Here is a 19,189-nt window from a genome sequence, read left to right as displayed (position 1 = left end):
TTATTTTTCCCCTTTTAAATAGAGCAAAATAGTCCTTGGCTTAAGGCAGACCTGTTCACATAAAGACAGGAAATGAGATGGTGTTCCAAGACCTCAGACTGCACACCAGATTTGTAAATCTCCAGTGAAGATGAGGCCTGATACGAACACATCCATCACGAGCTTGATCATCCTCAATTCAACCTTCCCCCGGTGATTCATGAATGAATACATTTCAAAACTTGAAACTAAAATTGTCAGAAAAATACAAATGTGGACAAAAGAGAGTCAAGTTAGGCTTTGGTCTCTGAACAGCTGAGTGAAGCGTGAACAACCACTGTGTCTCTAGGAATATTTCCCAGCATCTCAGTGTTGGATATCATTGTGGACAATGTGTGTGAATATCTGGTTTTACTTGTGTGAAGGTTTTCCATGCATTTGGTGTCTTTTTAGGCAGAACTTTAGGCCAAGTGAGCCAGCATGGCCTGGTAGGGAGAGCTTGTCATCAAGAGTTACTACACAGCGGTGGAGGTTCTGCTCTGTCACTTACTGGGAGTGATGTTAGAAAACCCGTGCAGTGCGTCCCCTACATACGAACCTTCAAGCTGCAAACTTTCAAGGATGCAGATGTGCGTTCCCATGTCCAGTCATGTGGGTTAGTTGACATGTCTGGCGTACACTGTCACGTGTGTGCATCCTCTACTAGTGGCTTGCTTTTGTGCACTTTACTGTACAGGACTGTATAGAGGACCGTAGTACAGTGTCTTTATTTCAAGCCCAGGATATACGGAAGAGAGCGTAAAAGCAGTGGTGATGTGGCTGTTACTACTGTACTTTCCAAGGTACTGTACTGTAAGATTAAAAACGTTTTCTTTATTCTTTGTGTTTTTTGGGTTTTTTTTGCGGTACGCGGGCCTCTCACTGTTGTGGCCTCTCCCGTTGCGGAGCACAGGCTCCGGATGCGCAGGCCCAACGGCCACGGCTCACGGGCCCAGCCGCTCCGCGGCATGTGGGATCTTCCCGGACCGGGGCACGAACCCGTGTCCCCTGCATCGGCAGGCGGACTCTCAATCACTGCGCCACCAGGGAAGCCCTGTTCGTTTTTTATGTATCATTTGTGTGCAAAGTATTATAAACCTATTACAGTACAGTACTATATAGCTGATTGTGTTAGTTGGGTACCTAGGCTAACTCTGTTGGACTTACGAACAAATTGGGCTTATGAACGTGCTCTTGAAATGAAACTCGTTCCTACGTACCGGTCTTACATATGTAATTTGGGTCTCAGTTTCCTTGTGTGTAAAATGGGGACAACAATTCGTACCTCCCAAGGGTCATTGTGAGGTTAAAGTAAGTCTACACGCGCAGTTTACAGAGCATCATAGAAACACTGGCTATTGCTGTTGTCAGAGGTCATTAGGAGGCTGCTGAAGACCGCAAAGGAAATAAAAATGTGCCTTGAAAAGGGAAGAGTGAGATAAACACCCCCAGCCTCCTCCTTGCTCTACACAGGTGCATAGCCATCAAATTACTCGACCCTTCTGTGCTTTTCTTTTCATTGGCCTCAGAGTTTTCTTTGGTTTTCAAAGTTGTTTTCACTGATATGTACCAGATTCCTTTAAAGGGTCCTCAGTGTTCTGAAAGTTTTAAGACCCTGTTCTAAAAATATACATTCTGTCCTGTGTTGCCAAAGGCAATTGTTTTCTTCCCTCTGGTGTGCTCCTGAAGTATCAGCTGGACTTTCTAGAGGTTGCGTCTAGCCGTATTTTGTATTCCCCAGCAATTGGTCAGCACGGGCCCCGTGTAGCTCCCGTCTCGCCATCCTACCTCTGTTTTGTGTGTGCATGTGAGACACATTTATGTGGGTGTGTGTCCTGTGCCCTTGCTCATTATCCTCATGTTTATTTGGTCAAATCGACGGAGCAGTAAGTACAGCAGATCTTTTGGATGGGCCTTTATACTGCATATTTTTAATAAAATATGGTAATGTACAGGATAATTTTAAAAATTCACCTATGTGGCCATGTATTCCTCTGACAGTTTCTGCCCCAGTCAGCACGGGACAGCTGTCCCTGAAGCAATGAGAACGTCATCCGATTGCTGCCTTTCAGATACGTTTTGGGGCGCAAACGTGCCCCTCCTAAGTTGTGGGAGGAAAAGAGAAGAAAACAAATGAAAATAATAGCAGCAAACTAAAGCATCATTAGGCACCATTCAGGAAGGTTAGAGGCCTGGCTTGTAAACGTCTGAGACTCAAGGCTCTCCCCGTGTTAAACATTAAGTTCCTTGTCTCCTTTGGAATCATGATGGAGCCCGGAAGCAAGAGAGTCAACAACAATTAGATGGAAGAAATACCTCCATTATTTCTGGGATACTTCCTGTTACTGTTTTAAAAGTGTTAACGTGATGTCAAGCCATGGCAGACCCTCAGGTGGTGTTCCTTGTGCAATTCTGAAGGTGGAAAGAAGCACATGACTTAAAGCAAAAGGTGTTACAGAAAAGGGCTTCCTTGGGAGGCATTTTATCTATTTCAGGTCACTAGGGCACCCTTTGAGACATGAATTTTTTTTACAGGATGTTAAGCCACGTGCCTGGTTGTCTCCCACATTCTTTAACTACCCTTAGAGGAATGCCTGCGTGTAATCTCTAGGATTTTCCAAAATGAATCCCAATGCCATTTGGATAATCAGAGACCTGGGCACTCAGCAGAACAAATTTAGCCCTTAATTCTTCTGCTGTAGAGTCAGCAATGGCCACGCACAACCTTGCGGATGAGGGTTTTCAAAAAATCTAATTTAGCACAATGGATACATTCCAAAGAAAGGGTGGACATGCCTGGGTCCGGTTTGTTTTTCCAAAGGGAGCCCTGATTTTGTTAAGGATGACAACTGAGGCATCTGCAACTACAAGCAACATTTTTGTGCCTTGTTCCAACCAAAATTTTGCAACAGATTTTTAATGTAATTTGCTCCCCTCGCAATGAGAAAACCAGGATGAGAAGTCAGGTTTCAGCAAAGAATAATAATCTCTTTGCAACTCAATTATGAGTAATTGAGAAATGGGTTTTGCACTGCAAATACTCAGCCCAGCGCAGCGTAGAGGACGCCAGGCTTGGGCGGGTGAGTGTGGTCCTCAGGCATCTGCAGCTGTACTTTCTTCTGGAGGAGCCTCCTGCTACCTCTCTGCAGGCCAGTGTCAGCCGGGCTTCTGGTGTGGCTCCTTGTGGCAGGTACCTGGGCACCAGCCAACTGCAGGGAGGAAAAAACTCTGTTCCTTTGGAATAAATGCACGGAATAAGGTGCTGCCTCGCTGCCATTTCCATTGGGGCTTTTTGCACATCCTCAGGTAAACATGTCTTCTCAGCTGAAACTACTATCAATTGTGACCACAGAGGAAAAATGGAAGGGCATTTTCCTTACTTGTTCAGAGCTTGACATAACACCAGATAATGCTTAAAGGGGAAGAAAGAGGGGCCCCGTTTTCTCTTGTCTTGTATTATAAGAATGCTTTTGGCAGAGTTCTGAAAGTTTTTACAATAATTACAGTTAATGCTGGCTACCAGCCTAAGCATTTACATGCCTCGTGTTATTCACTCCTTTTACGTTATCATCTAGATCGAGTCTCAGACAGGCCCAAGTTTATGCAGGTAATAAACCGAGTCAGGAGTCAAATCCACTAAAAGCATTTTGCTGAATCTGCGTGTTTACTGGCAAAGCAAGGTCTTAGCATCCTCAGATCATCAATGGGACTTTGGCCCATCTGCCGCTCTCCAGATCATCCTGTTCGTCAGGAGGGAGGACACACTCTGGACAGAGTGACCTCCTAAGCCTTTTCCTTTCCATTTGGCCTTTTGCGTGAGCCGGGATTTTCATGGCTTCCTCTGACATAGATGGATTGCTCAAACTCAGCCCAGAAGAACGGGGGCAGGTTATATTCAACAAGACTGGGTTGGCTAACACGGGCTTTTCCAGTAGAAAAGTAGCAACCTGGAAACTATGCTCCTTCGTGCCATGTTTTCCTTTCCCCATTTCCAGCATTTGAATCATTTATTAAAGAAAGGAGCTGTTCTTTTCCTTGCTTTCCTAGGACAATATGTTCTTCAAAAATACGAAATAGTGCACAAGCCAAGATTTGAGGCCCAAGCAAAGCCACCCACAGGATATCCTAGATAGAAGCCCGGGATTCTCTCCCACGAGGTGCCAAATGTCACAATTGTCTCATATATGCATTGAGTATATGTGAGAAAAAGTCCCGACTTGAACTAACTGAAATGCACAGTAAATTTGATTAACGAATGATATGACATTTGCTGAGTAATTAATTGTGTAAACGTACCTGTAATACAAATTCAGAACGTTCAGAAGGGCACCCAGTGAAAAGGCTTCCTCCCATGCCCTCCAAAGGTCCACTCAATCCCTTTCACTTAAGGCACACCTATGCGACCAGTACTTTTCCCCACTTTCTTCCCTCCCTCCTCCCTTCCCCCCTCCCTCACTCCCTTCCTTCCTTCCTTCCTCCCTCCCTTCCTTTTTTCCCCTGTTTAAATTTAAATGTAATTAACTCAATCTTCTTTTCAGTTATCGTGAAATAACTGAGATTAAAATCATCGTCGATTCTCCCGTCTAGATTTGCTGTTGAGATGCTGAGGTTGTCTGATAACCTCCAGCACAGTACCTCAAGGCGTTTCACTTCTATTACAATTTATTAAGTATCTACTCTGTTCCAGACTCTGTGACAGGCCAGCTTATGGTGTCAATCGAGTCAAACAGCTGTCAATTCGTTTTTAGAAAATTGACTGATAGCCAAAAATTCCAACTGGAAGCTGGATAAGTTAATTAGGAAAAACAGATAGATCGCATCAGCCAAGAGAACCCTGACAGAGAAGAGCAATGAGGGGGGTGAGCCTCCGCCAGACATCAAAACATAGTAGGAAACCTCCATGGTCCAAACAGCTTGGTATTGACATATGCATAGGCAGACTAATGGAGCAGAGTAGAGAACCCAGAAAGATCCACCTGCATATAGAAACTTAGTATATGAAAAAGGGGGTATATCGAATTGGTGGAAGAATGGGCTTTTCTAGAAGTGGTGTTGGGATAAGCAGATAGCCATTGGCAAAAGACAAAATTGGATCCATGACTCATACCATATTTGAGGTTAAACTCCAAGTAGGTAAGAGATTGAAATGTAAAAGCTGAAACTATAAAAATATATATTTTTAATATTGGCAAATTATTCCCTAACCTTGGAGAGTGTGAAACTGTCTGAACTATGACTCAAATCCAATTACAGTAAGAGAAAAAAATTGATAAACTTGGTTGTATTGAAATTTTTAAAAATGTTGTATGGAAAAAAAATCAAATAATAGAAAAAAGCTAACAAAAATAATTGCCATGAGTTAGATAAAAAGACAAATGACAAACCAGGGAAAATATTTGCAACTTATATCAAAAACAAATGGTCAGTAACCCTAAGGCACACACAAAAAAAAGCTTCTAAAAAATAGAGGAGAAAATCTCAAACAATTCTACAGAAAAATGGGCTGGAAATATAAGTGGACAATTGACAGAAAAAGAAGTGCAAATCTCTCTTAAAAGTATGAAAAGGGCTTCCCTGGTGGCGCAGTGGTTGAGAGTCCGCCTGCCAATGCAGGGGACACGGGTTCGTGCCCCGGTCCGGGAAGATCCCACATGCGGTTGAGCGGCTGGGCCCGTGAGCCATGGCTGCTGAGCCTGCACGTCTAGAGCCTGTGCTCCGCAACGGGAGAGGCCACAACAGTGAGAGGCCCACGTACTGCAAAAAAGTATGAAAAGATGCTCAAGTTCATTCATAATAAATCATTGTAAAATAAAGACTACACTAAGATACCCTTTCTCATCTATTAGATGCCAGAATCCGAAAGGTTGATTACATGGTCTATTGGCAAAGCGGTGGGGAAACAGGGACTCTTACGTGGTGCTGGTGGGAACGTGAAATGGCTCAAACCCTGTGCAGGAGACTTCGCCACTACCTAGCAAAATTACACATGCATTTACCCTATGACCCTGCAATTGTACTTCTAGGAATCTCCATAATACCCCGGCCAAAATATGAAAAGACAAATGCACAGGGTTACTCACTGTAGCACTATTTATAAGACTGGAAACAACCCAAATGTTCATCAATAGGAAACAAATTGAATAAATCATGGGACGCCCACATAACTGAGTAATGCACAGCTATAAAAGGGAATGAGGATCATCCCTGGGTATAGCTGTGGTTTCCAGGGTATGTTACGTGAACAAAGAAGAGTGGAAAAAAAGAATAGTATGCTGTCATTTATCATTTATGCTACTTGCTTATATTAAGAGAACAACGAAAGAATAAACCATACATTGAAAAAAATGGCTACTTTGGAAGAAGGGAGGAACTAGTGTGATGGTTACAGGAATGAAAGTTAGCCTTGTTAAATCTATTCTGTTTTGTAGATTTGACTTTGGAACCATGAAAATGTTTTACATAATTATAAAACTGAATTATAAGACAAAATTTAAAAAGCAATCTCTAAGAGTTGAAAATAAAAGGAAACAAATAAACCTAACTGTGTATTGGGCTGGTGGCATAAGCAAGGAGAGAGGAACTCCTCCAAGTGACTTTTAAATGTGGTAATTTAACTGTATGTCCCTGGTGAGTATATACTCTTAAGGGCCAAAGGACTGCAAAAGGAAGTCTTAAATTGTTTTCAGCAATCACATTGTTGGTCCTAGTTCTTATATTATTATTCCGATACTGTTTTAAGTATGGTGTGGGATAAAGCAAATAAATAATTATGTTGGTGTCATTAAGAAATGGGATCCTGGCATGAGTATAGATACAGTTGTAAGATCAATAAATTCAAGTAAAATCTTGTTAGTTCTGATTTTGAATTAGGAGTATGAACTCAGATAGATGATTGTTTTCAAGCTCTGTCCAGTCAAAGTTCCTGGGACCAATGCCTAAGCCGACACCTGTGAGTACAACTAGCACCCAGATTGTGGTTCTGCTAAAAGGCTCTACTTGCCGAGGCTTCTTGGCAAAATGGCAGATTCCATGTTTGGGAAGAAATAAACAAGGTGAGCCTGGGGCAACTTGTCATACGTGAATGCAAGGAAGCTATCAAAGACTAGAAGGGACATGTCACAATGACTCAGGAGCCAACTTGCAAAAGCTTCCACAGGGCAAATATTTTAACATCAATAGAGATAACTAAAATGGATGGAAACACATCAAATATGTTTGAATCCGGAGTTCCAAATGATCCTGGAAAAAAAATCACTGGTCACCTTTGGAGAATCCTAAGAAAGAACTCATTATTTTGAAAATGGGTGAATAAAGGAAAGAATAAAACATTTATCCTGTTGTTTCTATATGAACTGTACCTCAGGGAACAAAAGGGTTGATGAGAGGAGGTTTCTTTCTATGCAAGTATTACAGCTAATGAAGAGAAGTGAGAGTAGCAGTGCAGCCGGGCAGAATGAAGCCTCAGCTTCTGATGCCCCTGCCTGGGGTCATAGGCTGGAGAAAAAAGGACCATTGTGCAAACCCCAGTGAATAAATGGATCTAGGCAATGACCCTCAATGGCTGCAAACATTACAATGTAGAGAAAACCCGGCTGTGGAAGAACACAGCACTGCTTGTGAAGTGGTCTCACCAAAAAATCAAATTTGAATCTGAGCAAGATGCTAGATCAAGCTACCAATTACAGGGAGGACAGGGGCCAGAGGAACAGGTAAACTCCATGGGGATGCCATGGATGAAGGGAACTGCTGGACAAATGACCCAGTTTCTGCAACAAAAAATTTCAGGGATATTAAAAAAGAGAGATGAGGAAGAACCTATACATTAAAAAAGACTTTGGAGACTAAAAACCAATCACGTTGTATGGACCTAGTTTGAATATTTCTTCAAGTAATTTTAAAATGTTTAAGAAAATCTAGGAAATGAGAATGCTGGGATATTGACTAGATAACTTGGTGATAATGAGTAATTATTATTCATTCTTTTTAGAGGTGGTAATATTCTTTTTTTTTTTTAACTAAGTAAGGCAAATTTATGGCAAATAAGCACGTGAAACTATGCCCATAGTCATTTTGGAAATGCAAACTACAATGAGATACCATTAAACATTTCTTACAACGACTAAAATAATTTTTCAACCTGATGATATAAAGTGATGACAATGATTTAAGGCACCTGGAAATCTCATATCTTGTTGGTGGGAATGCAAATTAGTTCAGGATCAAACATAGTTCAGAAGTTTATTATAAAGTTAAATGTACAATTACCATATATGTTCACCCTAAAAAGTATACACAAATAATTTTATTTATAATCAAGAGGTGGTAATATTCTTGAGGTGTTTTAAAATGTTCTTTTAGATATACATATTGAGATATTTATAGATGAATTGATAGGATTTCTAAGATTTACTTCAAAATAAATTGCAATTTGAAGATGGAGCTATATGGGGTATAGATAAAATAAGACTGACCACAAATGCATAATTTTTGAAGCTGGTGATGATACCTCCGGGTTCATTCAACTAGTAACTCGACTTTTGCAGACATTTAAAATTTCCAAAATAAAAATTTGAATAAAATGTAGAGAGTAAGGGGGCTTCCCTGGTGGCACAGCGGTTGAGAGTCCGCCTGCCGATGCAGGGGACACGGGTTCGTGCCCCGGCCCGGGAAGATCCCACACGCCGCGGAGCGGCTGGGCCCGTGAGCCATGGCCGCTGAGCCTGCGCGTCCGGAGCCTGTGCTCCGCGGCGGGAGGGGCCGCGGCAGTGAGAGGCCTGCGTACCGCAAAAAAAAAAAAAAAAAAAAATTGTAGAGAGTAAAGAAAGTATAGAGTGGCCTTTCTTCATTCCAGAATAGCTTTATCCATAGTCCACACAAAAAATGAATTTGGACTTTCAAATGCTCCTAATGTACAGCTAACTTGAATCTTTTAAAAAAAATCTTCACGGATCTTTATTTCAGTTCAATTCAAGTTTATTACCATCACAGTGATTTTTTTTTTTTTTTTTTTTTTTTGCGGTACACGGACCTCTCACTGTTGTGGCCTCTCCCGTTGCGGAGCACAGACTCCAGACGCGCAGGCTCAGCGGCCATGGCTCACGGGCCCAGCCGCTCCACGGCATGTGGGATCTTTCCGGACCGGGGCACGAACCCGTGTCCCCTGCATTGGCAGGCGGACTCTCAACCACTGCGCCACCAGGGAAGCCCCACAGTAATTTTTTAAAAAGCCAGATAAAACACAGGTTATCTGGGGATTGATTATAAAAGGGGGATTTCAGCATATTCCTAAAAAATTTTTTTTTTACCGAAGACTTGGAAATATCAGTACTAAAAAGAGGCAGCTAACCAACCACTACACAAAGACCTGTCTTGGATAATTAAAACTCTTCCTCATCCCTTCTGTCTTTCCCCATCTGTTTTGGTTTTTGAGGGTGAGTACTATTTTTTCAGTTTACAAATTGCCCTTGATAAAATTGTGATAATTGTCAGTATCAGAGTTCTGAGGGATGTATAGCCTAACCATGGATTTATTATTAAATGTTCCTTGGGTGGAACTCATTTTAAAATTAAGGTTTACACATAGATCCCATTACCCTATAAATAGAAGTTCATCATTTGTGGTAAACTGCTTAGACTTTTGCAAGCTGGTTGTTCTACAGCTTGAACAGCTAGGGTCTTGCCTGGCTTTGAAGAACAACCTCCAAATGGCGGTAGGGGAAAGGGGCACCAAGGGCGGGAAGGAGGGGGACTGGGGAAAAAAAGAATTGCTGCCCAAGTCCCTCCGATTGTGGATTGTGGCCCCACGCCCAGCATCTGCGGCTGTCCTCAGTGTGATGGGCTCTCAGATGGACCACTGGCCATTAGCATTTGAGAGAGAGCATGGATTAATTTCAAAATTAATAATAATTATAAGCTCCATCAGGAAGGTGTTATGATGACTAAAGAATGAAAGGTGAACATTCAAATTAGTCTGCACAGTCTGTGTCTTCTACAGGACACCTCACAACTTTCTGAAAAGCTTTTGTACAGCAAAGGAAACCATAAACAAAACAAAAAGATAACCCACAGAATGGGAGAAAATATTTGTAAACGATGCAACCGACAAGGGATTAATCTCCAAAATATACAAACAGCTCATACAGTTCAATATCAAAATAACAAACAACCCAATCAAAAAATGGGCAGAAGATCTAAAGAGCCATTTCTTCAAAGAAGACATACAGATGGCCAAAAGGCACATGAAAAGATGCTCAACATCGCTCATGATTAGAGAAATGCAGATCAAAACGGCAATGAGGTATCACCTCACACGGGTCAGAATGGCCATCATCAAAAAGTCTACAAATAATAAATTCTGGAGAGGGTGTGGAGAAAAAGGAACACTCCCACACTGTTGGTGGGAATGTAAATTGATACAGCCACTATGGAGAACAGTATGGATGTTCCTTAAAAATAGAGCTACCATGTGGGGAATTTTTATCAGTGATTTGATGACCTGTTTTGCATTTTAAACATAGTAGTTTCAGAAACAAAGCAAACCACTGGGTTGATACCAGCGATGGAAGGGTATTGGACAGTGAGACATCTCTCCATGCATTCACCAAACAAAGATTTTTGAGGCATAAACCATTTATAAAACATAGCCCTAGATGCTGTGGGAAATGTGTAAGAAAAAGTCTGGGATCTCAACATAGTTGGCATTTAGTGGGAGAATTGAAACAGAACAGAACTTTTGCATTTATATTATAATTAATTATGGTTCAGAGAAAGGGATATGGGACTTCAGATGAGTTGATTTCCATAATTTCTGGACAGATCAAGTGTGGATTCCTAGAAACGTTCAATTTGAGATGGGCTTTGAAGTTTGGTAGGATTTAGACAATTTAAGTTGGACCATGTGTGTCTGTGTCTCTGCCTGTGCACACTGGTGCCTGCACACATGCCTGGGCCCGTGCTTGCATGCAATAGTCTGGGGATGGGAAGATGAGTCTGGGAAGAGCATTTCTGAAGAGAGAAGCAGCATAAACAAAAATCTAGAGGGTGGGCAATTGGGGCCAGTGTTTGGAGAACGGTGAAAAGTTTGTTTACATATGGTTTTATCCATCCTTTGGATTTTTGGATCACTCTCCTTGCCTACTAGACCTGCCTGTGTCTGCAACATTTCTACCAAAGAGTGCACCAATTATATCTGCTGTAATGAAAAAGTTCTTTCAAATGTTTATGAGGATAATTTCTTTCAATTCTTTTATGGTGGTAGTGAAATAATTAGCTGGCGAATGATCAAGGCACATAATTTGTTTCTCTGAGGCTCTTGGTTGTTGGCTTCCTTTTAGCAGTGATAGATGTTTTAAGAAAATTCATTGTAGGATCTCAAAAACCTGATGAATTTGTATCGAACTATTTTAATTACAAAATATTTATTTACCTTCCGAAAAGGATGCCTGAAGGGGATTCCCATCAAGCCAGTTTCCCTCATTGTGTTTACAATGCAGTTTCTTTCGCTACAATTTGGTTTACATCAAATTTCCAGGTCCAAGTGTATGATATGAGGCTCATTGTAAAGCAACATGGAAATGAACAATACATTTTTGTTTCCCTTATTTAGTTCTTTTTTTCTTAACATCTTTATTGGAATATAATTTCTTTGCAATTGTGTGTTAGTTTCTGCTTTATAACAAAGTGAATCAGCTATACATATATCCCCATATCTCCTCCCTCGTGAGTCTCCCTCCCTCCCTCCCTATCCCACCCCTCTAGGTGGTCACAAAGCACCGAGCTGATCTCCCTGTGCTATGCGGCTGCTTCCCACTGGCTATCTGTTTTACATTTGGTAGTGTATATATGCCCTTGCCACTCTCTCACTTCGTCCCAGCTCACCCTTCCCCCTCCCCGTGTCCTCAAGTCCATTCTCTATGTCTGCGTCTTTATTCCTGTCCTGCCCCTAGGTTCTTCACAACCTTTTTTTTTTTTTAGATTCCATATATATGTGTTAGCATACGGTGTTTGTTTTTCTCTTTCTGACTTACTTCACTCTGTATGACAGACTCTAGGTCCATCCTATTTATTTATTTAGTTCTTATGTTGTACATTCACAAGGGAAGGTCTTGTTTCCCAGCCTGGAGCAGTGGTCTCCAAGTTTGGTGTCCAGGAATACACATGCTGGTCCCCTGGGAAAGGAAATATTGGAACTTATCTTTGCAATTGTTATTTTTAAAATTTTTTTATTTTTGGCTGCATTGGATCTTCATTGCTGCGTGCCAGCTTTCTCTAGTTGTGGTGAGCAGGGGCTACTCTTCGTTGCAGTGCACGGGCTTCTCCTTGCCGTGGCTTCTCTTGTTGTGGAGCACGGGCTCTATGTGTGCGGGCTCAGTAGTTGTGGCTCGCAAGCTGTAGAGCGGGGGCTCAGTAGCCCGTGGCACACGGACTTAGCTACTCCGCGGCATGTGGGATCTTCCCGGACCAGGGCTCAAACCCATGTCCCCTGCATTGGCAGGCGGATTCTTAACCACTGCGCCACCAGGGAAGTCTCTGCATTTATTTTTATGAGAAAGAAATGAATCATACTGATACTTGATACGGGGATTGATGACAGTGCATGTAGATAATTTTAAAGTAAATATACATGTATCAGCCTTGTGTGTTCACAGAGGTTGTTCTGGCTGGTGTGCATTCTGATTGGTGAGCGCCTAGGGTGTCATTATATATTTGGAACGTCAGCCTTGGTTGTGGGCTAGCTTCAGCCTTTAGATTATGAGTAACAGAAGCCATTGATGAGTTTTAAGCGGGGGAGGGGCATGGTCAGAGGTGCATCCTAGAAAGGTTGCTACTGCAGAATGGATTGGAGAGAGGCAAGAACAGAGGAGGGGAGACCAATTAGCAGACGGATCCAGTAATCTAGGGACTCCACAGCTGTGACATGAAAACTCGAACCAGGTGGTCATGCAGGCCACATGGATAGACCTGGTGCTGTTGATATCATGTTTGGTGCAAAATTTTTTTGTAAATGTTCTGTGTTACATGTGCCCTGTGGCTTTAAGGGACATATTTGGTTATTCAGTACCGTGACGAGAGGTCTGTTGTGGTTAATAAGGACTTGCCCTAAATACATGGTTTATTTTCTCAGAATTTGAATAGAGAAAAATCCGTTTAGTACTAAAAGTTTACTTGTCTGCTGAGAACAGAGGCTTGTGGAGCCCTTGAGCCATGGCTCCTCTCAGACAGTTGTTGATTTACTTTATTATTGGTTTTTCTCACTTGGATGTAAAGGCAGACACTGTCAGTCGCTTTCCAGCCTGGAACCGACTCTGGCGTGTTGGAGGAGCTCAATAAATCTTTTAAACGTGCTCAACTCTGGACTTGCCCATGAACATCAAGTATCCTTGTTCTGGAGCCTCCTTGGCCTGTGTTTGTATTGTGGGAGAGACGCTCTGGCTGGGTGGCAGGCTTAGCCTTCATGCCCCAGGCCCTGTACAGTTTGGAAGAGCTCTCATTTGCAAAACAGCAGCCATTTTTTCTTTTTTTCAAACATTTTCCTGACTATGGAGAACGAGCCGAGGAGGAAATGAGAAGTAGGTGTGTGGTACCCTAATGGCCACTGACCTGACCACAAGCAAGCAGTGTCGTGGCCCCTGGATGCTTCCAGGAAGGGCAGCAGGGGGACCTGTTAATGAGGACAGAGGTGCTTATGTTTTTGATCATCATCTATTATGCTTTTCACTTCTTTCGGGGTTTTATTTCATTTTTTCCTTAAGGAACAATTTAAGGAGTAAGCATATAGTCTTCTTTCCTCCCTCCTTCTGTTCCCTCCCCCTTTCATTTGGTAAGCTATTTCATTAATTTATGTGGATTACAGATTAATAATTAAAAAATAGTAATGGCTAAGATGCATTGAGCTCTTACTATGAGCTAGGTATTGTCCTAAACACTTAAAAGCCTCAGCCACTGATAGCTCCCAATAACCCTCTGTGTGGTGCTACAATGAACCCCATTTTATAGATGAGAGAACTGAGACTTTTTTAAAAGGCCGAAGTAAATGTGCTCACTTTCGCCTAGTTACATAGCTCGTAAATGGTGGGCCTGAGAACGAAGCCCCAGCAGGCTGACTTCAAAGCCCCTGAATGTAATGACCACGCCACCCCACCTCCTCCTGTAATGTGACTTAATTCTTGCTTTCCTGGAGAGAGTCATTTCACTGCAGCACCCAGACAGCATTTCTAATATGGTAGATTCACTCCTCGGGGCACTTGGGGCTTAACCTGGACTCGGAATTTTTGGAGAAGAGGGGCTGTGCTGTGTTCATCTTTATATCCTTATGCCTCCCATAGGATAGCTACTCAATAAATACCCACTTGATGCAAATCAGATGACCTCGTTTCCCTTGCCCCTCAATCCTCAGAACGTAGAGGGTAGTGCCAGAAAGGATTTGACATTTATTTTGACTTTTTGGAAATGCGAAAGCTCAGATGACCATGGCAATGTGCCTGCACAGTCCTGGAGAGCTGCTTTGGGATTCTGTTGTATCTTTGGGTGCCTCTTAAGGAAACCTGATCATGGGAGTGTCTCAAGATGGGCCTGCCGACAAGGTAAAATTCCACTCGGAGGTGAAAAGCCTGAGAATCAAGTTCCAGTGAAACCATGAGGATTTTACCTGGTTTCATGGCAAATGGAATTGCCTGGCTTTTCCTGCTTGTTCTTCTGCCACCACTCTACTCTGAATTGGGCACAGAGGCTGGCGGATGTACATCGTGAGCCGTGGATGCATTCCTGAGACTTAGCTCGCTGATGACCACTGCGCCGAGCAGTAGGGCTATCCACTGTCCTTCTGCCTTTAAGATTGGCCACACCTGCTTTTTAGTCTAGAGGGCTTTTTAACTGGGATCCTCCCACAAACAGTCATTGTAGTGGTACATCTGTCTTTTAATTTCTGAACCATTTAGCAGCTGTTCATACAGAGTTGTTGAATGGGTTAAGAAACGTATTGCGGGATGACATAATGTCCTCACATGACGTCAGTATGGTCCATTAGGACCTGATCTTGGGACATCCATGTGGCAGTGAGCATTAGGCAAGAGTGATCAGTTACAGCTCAAGATGTCTTGAGGGTTAGAAATCCTTAAAGGGGTGATAAGCAATTGGACCCAAAGCACACTTTACATTGCATGATCAGGGGAAGGGTTACATCTTGGTTAAAAAAAAAAAAACAAAAACCTCTCTTCTTTTGGAACTGCTGCAGTATAGGGTAGAGAACAGTTGCTGCAGGAAGAATTAAAGAGCTAGTCATGAAGAGTCAAAGGCAAAGACTTGTATTTTTACCTTGTGCTTAGTAGGCACTCAGTTGATATTTGATGAGCGTTACATTAAGAAGATCCTTGAGCTGTGTACTTAACCTCTCTGGATCTCATTTTCTGTATCCATAAAAGAGTGAATGTGGATCACGCGATTTTGATGGTCTTTTCCAAGATTTAACGGTCTGTGGCTATGATTTTTTTTTGTAGGAAGACCCACTGAGGATAGAGAGATTTAATTAAACAGAGTTCAATTAAGTCAGCATATCTTAGATGAGACCAGGCAACTAAGGCATCCTTCTAATCAGTAACTTTATAAATGGTGAGTTGACAGGTGCCTGGGGAGTTTCAGAAACACCAGAATTACCAAGAAGAATTCAGGGGTCGCTGTGGTCAGAGGTTGGCTGTAGTAATTTAGTCCACTATGGATGGTAGCATTTCATAGTTGAGAACGTGGATCAGACTGCCTGAGTCTGAGTCCTGGTTTTTCCACTTACTACTGTATCCTTGGGCAAGTGTCTCCTCTTAAACTTCGGTGTACGTGACACGGTGATAACGATCCGCCTTTCCTCATACCGTCACTGGAAGGGTTGAACGGAAATGTCATCAAAACACTTGGCGCAATGCCTGGCATGGAGGCCAAGAACACGTTTGGGAGAGAGAAAAAGGACATGTTCACCGTATACCCAACATGGTACAGAAGACTTAACTAAACAGTTCAAGCAATGGTGTTCTCTAGAGTTCTCTAGCTACTCCAGGATGGATGGGATGGGAATGCCTCAAAATACCTTTTATGAAGAAGATGAATTAAGAGCAGTGGTATTCCTTTATTCTGAGTCAATAGTCACCTTATTTGAATGTGGTTTTCCTTATTTCAGGGAAGGAATTCATTGACCTGTCAATGGGATCATTCCAGTCTGTTAACAGTTTACTGTTTCTCATTAAAAATCCATACATTGGCATTCTGGTTATATACCAGTCTTTTATGAGTTTAGTTACTGAGAGTTCATTATTCAGGGTTTTCCCAGCTCCAGGAACTAACCAAACCTGCTGAAACCGAGTTCCTGGAGAAATGAAGTAGAAGGTCACATCCTGCACTGAGGTCCAGACCCCAGTGGGATGGCCTGAAGGACATCTGACTCCACTGGATGACGCTGAGATCACACATTTTTTGACCCTCTACCTGAGTTTCCTGTAAAGTGAAGGATCCTCCATAGGGACCACTTGGGTTACAAAGACCCCGATAGATACAGTCTAGGTGCTGGATCTGGTCACTGCTGACCCTGAGCATCCAAATGCAGAACTTAAGAATGTCCAGTAAGTGAAGCAGGAGCTCTTACCTTGAACAGTGGTTATAATCTCCTTATACTGATTGGCACTAAACTCAGATAATTGCATTTTACTATAATTATGAAATGAATACAGAAAACACATGAAATGTTGGAAGCAGCAGCTTGAAGCCATCTCTCACATCCCTCCTCTCACTTAATCCTTACAAATATCCTGCCATGGGGATTTTAAATGAAGATATCCTCATTTTACAATGAGGAACCTGAAGTTCAAAGCGGTTGAGGAACAGCCCTAAACTCTTGGTTATTACAGGGCAGAACTTGGGCTCGAACCCAGGTCTTTGATGTCAAGCTTGGATCTTTTTGTCTTTGCACTAAACTCAGGGTTTTCATCTGTACACATGTGTATTAGAATATGCTGAGGAAAGATTTGTGAGTTTATGAACATGTCAGCGGCAAAATTCAGAAGATCATTTTTACTTCTTTAGAATGGAAAGGCCAGTGGTTGGCTATTAAGGAAAAGGCACTAGCTACATTACGGCAGGTCCTCAGCCAGGTTAAGTTTATTGTGTTCAGTATCCCAAGATGCATGACGGTTAGCATGATGGTGGATTGTAAACCATTCCTCTTGCTTTGCTTGTTTCCTCATGCGAAATTCACTCAAAAGGCTATAAAGAAAGAAGGGTAACACGTGCTTACACATTGACTTTGATTACTTTTATTGCTTTGTATGAAGCAGTAGCAAATTGCCACAAGAGCTCCCCTGACACACCTTTCAGAATGAGCAGATGCCAGTCCTGTTCATTGACAAGTTTCTAATTTCACCCACAAGAATCCAACAAGCACGCTCTCTCCAATAGTACAGCTTTGTGTTTCACACATTGTCATGGGAGAACTGTTCTGGGTTTATAAGAAAACTTTACTTCCTACTTCCCACCCCACCAGCAATGAAAATATGAATAAATGTCAAGTAATTTGTGCTGCCTTCCTGAAGACAGATACCACACCTCTGACCAGGTACCTGTGAGAAGGCACCAGTTCAAGACTGAGTCATTCAAGTGCCATGGTGATCATTCCGATCCCACAGAGCATGTGATGGAGGGTGCCTCACACTCGCTGGGAGGAGCCTGATAAAGAACTTTTGACTGTCATTACCAGGGCTGATGCTGGATGCAGGTTTTGGATCTGAAAATTGTGCAGGTGCAACTGGGGAAGAGTTGGCCCCTCAAATCCTCATGTTGACGTCTGGAGCCCATACTTGCCAGGATGGAATAAAACAAAAAGCATCCAGTGAACGACTCAGCATGATGCACCCTTGAAAACCCTATTAGGGAATCAAATATTCCAGAGTTGCTGGTGAGCAATGCATTTGGTCAGTGCTTTGGAAACCAAAGAGCCAATTTCATGTGACCTATTGTTTTATTCCTCAAAAAAATTCCTAGAGGAGTGTTCTGCTGGCCTCTTTGATGTCACTGAGTTATTTTCACTCACGCTGTGTGTAGAAGCCACGCACAACTTGTCTGCTGGGAGGATCCTTGGATGTCCCTTTGTCTTCAGGTTAATTTAAGTCAAGACCATGCTCATAGGGCAGACAGATCATCATTTAAGATATTTAAGGCCTGCAGAGAAGGTCTCCAGCTCTGTGGGCACAGAGCTTAAAAATCTTCACTGACGGTGATTTCGTTTTTGTACTTCACCTCTTTATTGAACGAATAAAGATTTACTGAGTAGTCACTGTATAATAGCAACAACAATAATCACAATAGTATAATAGTGGCCTGAACGTCAATGCTTTCTTCATTTCAGGCCGATTGCTAAGCGCTGGACGTGTATTATTTTATTAAATCCACACAGCACAACCCTACTTTCCATGCCACAGACAAAGAAAGCGATGGTAGAGCACATTGGATATATGGGTGTTATACAAGCCACTCGGACACAGATGCCGCTTTTAAGGAGACTCTACCATTCCACAAATTTTTGTTGAGCACCTAATATGTGCCACTGGAGACATGGGGACCCTCAGAATACAGTAAGAGCCCTGATCTCAAGGATTTTCCTTCTAAGGGATTATGACAAGTGCAGACGTAACTCTAGTATTAAATGGCTCAAAAACCCAAGTCATCTTGCATAGAAACCACATATCAAACAGCATCTGTCAAAAACTATGTGTGTAATTCAGATGCCTGATTGTTTCATAATGGGGACTCAGCAACTTCCACAGCCCTTCCTTCCTGCCTCTCCCTGTCGTCTTTCTGTCCAGCCTCCTAGAGTTCCTAGACCTGGTTTCCGTACAGACGTGTCTTGCCATGAAGTAAGTTATCTATAAGATGTAGTTTCCCTTGGAATAGTATGCTATCCCCTGTCTAGAAAGTATTTTGTTTGTTCGTTTTAATAGCTTTGTTGAGATATAATTTATGTACCTACATAAATGGTATAATTCAGTGGTTTTTACTATATTCACAGATATGTGCAACTATCACTAGAATAAATTTTAAAAGATTTAAACCTCAAAAAGAAATCCTATATCCATTGTCAGCCACTCCTCATTTCCCCCAACACCCCAGCCCCTGGAAACCAGCGTCTACTTTTTTGATT

The sequence above is a fragment of the Delphinapterus leucas genome, chromosome 16, assembly GCF_059928025.1.
Source record: "Delphinapterus leucas isolate spDelLeu-1000000601 "Yukka" chromosome 16, BTC_Dleu_Yukka2, whole genome shotgun sequence".
NCBI lineage: Eukaryota > Metazoa > Chordata > Mammalia > Artiodactyla > Monodontidae > Delphinapterus > Delphinapterus leucas.
This window is presented reverse-complemented; position numbering follows the sequence as displayed.